Here is a 5,000-nt window from a genome sequence, read left to right as displayed (position 1 = left end):
TAATAATAATATAATCGACTCAAAATCACGAAGTACTTTTAACACTCTTTTTTGTTTAAGGATTTTTGTCAATGAAATCATTATACACTTCTCAATATTTGGTTCAATTACATATTTACATATCTCGGCAAAAAGTTCTTAATTCTCTTGCAACACTATCTTATTTTTTTTGTATTGCCTCGTCACCTAGCAGGCTCCACCACAGAAACGCCTGCTAGCTTCCTTCCTCTTGAGGAATCAACACAATTAGAGGTCCACCAAGGCGCGGCCAAACACTCACTTCAGGTCGCCTCTAATTATCAAAATCACAGAGAAATGGTGTACTAAGTCCCCAACAGCCTCCTCACACTTGCAGACAAGTAGTCTTCACGCCAGCACTAACACAGGGAGCTATAGTCTTCCTTATTCCGGGAGAATCAACGAAGTACAACCATCTCTGACGACGGTCGTGACTCAAGTGAGGTCACGACCTCCTGCTAGCGTCACTTCACGTCCCCCAAAGTATCGACATCTCACTTATTACCAACGCCCATCCTCTGCTAGTGACGTTATTCAGTTGTTTAATATATACATTTTTTTCCTCTGACCTCTCAATCTCAGGTCCGGCAGGTAGAATAACTCTCTCAGTGGGTAGACTCGTTCCACCCAGGCTACATGGGGCTCATAACATCTCTCGATGCCTCACCACTCTACCCCGTAACCTTTGGGGCTCCCGGATGTTGTTGACCCGGCAGTGATGACCACCACAGCTGGTCACCAGCCTCCCGGATGACTCGGGTTCCCGGAGAGAGATTACCTTCCAACACTGGTTGAGTTGCCGCGTGTGTACACAGGTGTGTAGTTTATGGGGAGTTGTATATGTTGTGTTGTTGTCGCGTGAGTCAGTGTTGTGTGTGGGCCGCCTCGCTGGAGTCTGGTGTTGCTGTCATTCCCACCACACCCTCCCTCTTGCGTGCGTGCGTGCGTGCGTGTGTGTGTGTGTGTGTGTGTGTGTGTGTGTGTGTGTGTGTGTGTGTGTGTGTGTGTGTGTGTGTGTGTGTGTGTGTGTATTCACCTAGTTGTGTTTGCGGGGATTGAGCTTTGCTCTTTCGGCCCGCCTCTCAACTGTCAATCAACTGTTTATTAACTACTTTTTTTCCACACCATACACACACACACACCCCAGGAAGCAGCCCGTGACAGCTGACTTACTCCCAGGTACCTATTTACTCCTAGGTAACAGGGGCATTCAGGGTGAAAGAAATTTTGCCCATTTGTTTCTGCCTCGTGCGGGAATCGAACCCGCGCCACAGAATTACGAGTCCTGCGCCCTATCCACCAGGCTACGAGGCCCCTAATGTGTGTGTGTGTGTGTGTGTGTGTGTGTGTAACCTAGCTAGTCATAACATCTCATCATTCTGAAATCTTTCCTCTCAAAAGTGATTCTCTTGCTTTCTCTCTTATCACTTGTCCTTCTCTTATCACTTTCTTATCACTCCTGCCTGTTTCTCCAGCTTGAGCACGAGTCTCAGCTTGGGTACTGAGTTGAAGGCTTTCTGGCAGCCGACAGACAGCCCGGCCACCTTCTCTGTGTGATTTAATATCCAGTCATAACATGATATCAAGCTTGTGTTCCGAGATCTGCCATCTGAAAACACTCTGCTGGTGATGTGGTATGCAGGGTTGGTTTTCCTGAGCCATGATTCAAATACGCATTTACCTGTTCTTTTACGAAACCTTTGCATCTTTAATTACTCATGCAGGTTAGAGTGTATTTATTTGTTAACTAGCTTCCAAACTTCACAACCGAAGGTTAGTATTGTTAAATACAACCTCCGAGCTCTTCCGAGTTAATGAAATGTTGAATAAGTGTTAACAAAGCCTCAATGAATCAGTAAAGATGCACAGGTTTCGTAAGTGGTATCATAAATGCTTGATTAATCATGGTCCAGATGTTCAACTATCTGTTGTTGGATTGCAGTAGTTAGCACAAGGTAGTTCACCAGGGCAGGCTGGAGTACGCTGCCTGGTCGTTAGAAGGGAAGAGACAAAATGGGTTTTCTCCCAGAGTGAAACAGCGAGTTATACACCCCAGGGACCAGATTCACGAAGCAGTTACGCGAGTACTTACGAACTTGTACATCTTTCCTCAATTTTTGACGGCTTTGTTTACATTTATTAAACAGTTTACAAGCATAGAAACTTGCCAATCCACTGTTGTTATTGTTATAAACAGCCTCCTGGTGCTTCGGAGCTCATTAACTGTTTAATAATTGTAAACAAAGCCGCCAAAGATTGAGTAAAGATGTACAGGTTCGTAAGTGCTTGCGTAAGTGCTTCGTGAATCTGGCCTCTGGTTCTTTTTATCGAGGTCCTGATACCATTTCCATCTTTGTTTTCGTCAAGTAATGGAACCTCCTAATCATCCGAGTTCAATTTTGTTAACAACTTGTCAGTCGTTAATGACAGCTAGAAGAGGACTCTCAAGCCAAGCAAAGCTTCTTGCCTCAGTGCAGCTAAACATCAGGCAGGATGGTGGCGTGTCTAGTTTAGTAAGATTTCCCTGTGTAGCATTTTCCTTAGAAAGATGCCATTGGTTCCAGGTGTAATCATCCGTGGCATTCCATATTTCAGTTCATATAGTACATTGCATCTTAAATACCAATGTTTCAATAACCAGTAGCCTCAAGGTTTTACCGCAATCAATTGTTGCAAAGTAAATTTTTAAATTTTAAATTTTGCTCTGAGGGGCGAGTTTATTGGGCAGCGCCACTCATCTTGTGAGTGGACACACCGCCATAGTGACAGTATTGGGCAGCGCCACTCATCTTGTGAGTGGACACACCGCCATAGTGACAGTATTGGGCAGCGCCACTCATCTTGTGAGTGGACACACCGCCATAGTGACAGTATTGGGCAGCGCCACTCATCCTGTGAGTGGACACACCGCCATAGTGACAGTATTGGGCAGCGCCACTCATCTTGTGAGTGGACACACCGCCATAGTGACAGTATTGGGCAGCGCCACTCATCTTGTGAGTGGACACACCGCCATAGTGACAGTATTGGGCAGCGCCACTCATCTTGTGAGTGGACACACCGCCATAGCAGCATGTACAACACTCCCCAATAGGAAGAAAACCCGCTGGGTTGTTCATCCTGTCACTTGTACCCCAGACACAGCTGGGACTTGCTTAACTGTCTCAAGTGAACATGTTGCAAAGTGTTACCAAGTGCAACCAGTAGGAAGTGTTATTCAGTTTATCTCTGATTTATCAAGAGTTAATATAAGCTAGTGTTACACGGCGCGGTTACGGTGTTGGGAAGACTTTGTCCATATTCAAGTATATTTTAGAAGAACTTTGAACGATCTATTGATAAATTATATATCTAAGAGGCCGGTAATTTGTTGTGACAACAGCAAGCTTCCCACTTGGAGCTGGGTTTAGGATTTCTTCTTAGAGAGAGAGTGAGTGAGTGAGTGAGTGAGTGAGTGTGTGAGGTTGTTTGTGTTGAGTGAAGTGTGTTGAGGACAGATTGGTGCAGTGTGTCGGTGCTGGGAGCTGTGTGAGGCTGGGACAAGTGCCTCACCCGTCACACACTCGTCTCGTTCATGTTTTGTCTTTCTCTCGTAAGTCTTAGGGTTGTATACGTTTTATTGTTATTTGTTTTAAACCATTATTATTTTTCGTATTAAGGTATTTAATTGAATGAATTGTATCAATATTGATTGCAATTAGTTATTTAAAAATATGCTTTCTGATGTAAAGGTTATTTTCACGTTATGCAATTTGTTCGACCCGTCGAGAGTTTACCAACTACTACTCTTGCCGCTAATATTGTCACCCCCATCCCTCCCCACACCCCTGTACACACCACCCCCCTCCCATACCTCCGCCCCTGTACACTCCACCCCCCCTCCCATAACCCCACCCCACCCCTCCACCCCTTTCCCCTACCCCCCACCCCTCCACACACCACCCCCACCATTACCTGATGCTTGGACAAAGAGTGTCATTGTTCCCATCCCCAAACCACACTCAGATAATTATAGACACATATCTAACATCGTGTGTCTATAAAGTGCTTGTGAACGTATTGTTCTTAACCGACTCATGTATCGTATACAGGGGCACCTGTCACCTCAACTGTTTGGATTTATGCCTGGGCTCAGTACACAACAGTTTTGCTGAGTACTTCGGTCATATTGAAGCTTCCCCTCAAACAGTCTTCATCGCCCTAGCTGCAGTTTTTGCTACAGCAAACAGGGAACTCATACTAGAACAGCTTGCTGAGCTGGGAATAAAAGGACAATTACTGAAATGGATAAAGGACTATTTGTCTAATCGAACAACATATGTTTTGTTTAATGGTGTTAAAAGCACAGAGAGCAAACACTTTGAACTGGGAACTCCACAAGGAGGGGTCCTCAGTCCCTTGTTGTTCAACGTTCTGATACATAAACTTATTAAAGATCTTCCAACTAATAATGAAGACACTGTCATTTTTTATGCTGATGATATATGTTTACAGGCTGCCACCGAGCCTAGAATGCAAGTTCTGCTCGACGCTTTTGCTACTAGAGCTGAGGAATGTGGCCTCCTTATCTCTGTACAGAAAACTCGTGCCCTCATTCCATGTGGTATTCCACCAGCCAATTATCATATAGATGGGCGAGCACTTGAGAACTGCGAGTCTTACAGATACCTTGGTGTCCCCATTAACGACCCTGGGTACCTTTCTTCTCTCAAGAGAAGACTTTGGGAGTGATTAAAGCCCTTGCAGGTCCTTGTTGGTGTCAATCATGGACTTAACGTGAGACTTGCTAGAATGTTTTATGTATCATTTATACGCTCTCTGATTGACTACAATGCTCTACATCTCACACTGTATACAGACAAAGAGCTGAAATCTCTTGAAACTTTGCAAAATGAAGCTATGAGTCTTATCCTTGGGGCTCCAAAGTCCACGAGAATAGTTAATATGAGAGCAGAGTTAAAATTACCTACCATAAGTGAGAG

At 44.6% G+C, this 5,000-nt stretch overlaps 2 protein-coding genes and 1 non-coding gene across 3 annotated transcripts in view; 1 reads left to right on the top strand and 2 right to left on the bottom strand.

Annotated features, from left to right (window-relative positions):
- Nucleotides 1–5,000, top strand: part of LOC123746147 (protein draper) — a 691,165-nt gene that overhangs the window by 386,038 nt on the left and 300,127 nt on the right. The gene's annotated exons all lie outside the window — the stretch shown is intronic.
- Nucleotides 1–5,000, bottom strand: part of LOC138357486 (uncharacterized) — a gene marked incomplete at its 5' end in the record, with an annotated part of 120,603 nt that overhangs the window by 40,093 nt on the left and 75,510 nt on the right. The window lies entirely within an intron of this gene.
- TRNAT-CGU (transfer RNA threonine (anticodon CGU)) lies at nucleotides 1,261–1,331 on the bottom strand. The gene has a single exon. It is a non-coding gene; the product is annotated as a tRNA-Thr (tRNA).

The sequence above is a fragment of the Procambarus clarkii genome, chromosome 78 (assembly GCF_040958095.1).
Source record: "Procambarus clarkii isolate CNS0578487 chromosome 78, FALCON_Pclarkii_2.0, whole genome shotgun sequence".
NCBI lineage: Eukaryota > Metazoa > Arthropoda > Malacostraca > Decapoda > Cambaridae > Procambarus > Procambarus clarkii.
The sequence above is the reverse complement of the archived record's forward strand: the minus strand, read 5'-3'. Positions and strand labels throughout refer to the sequence as shown.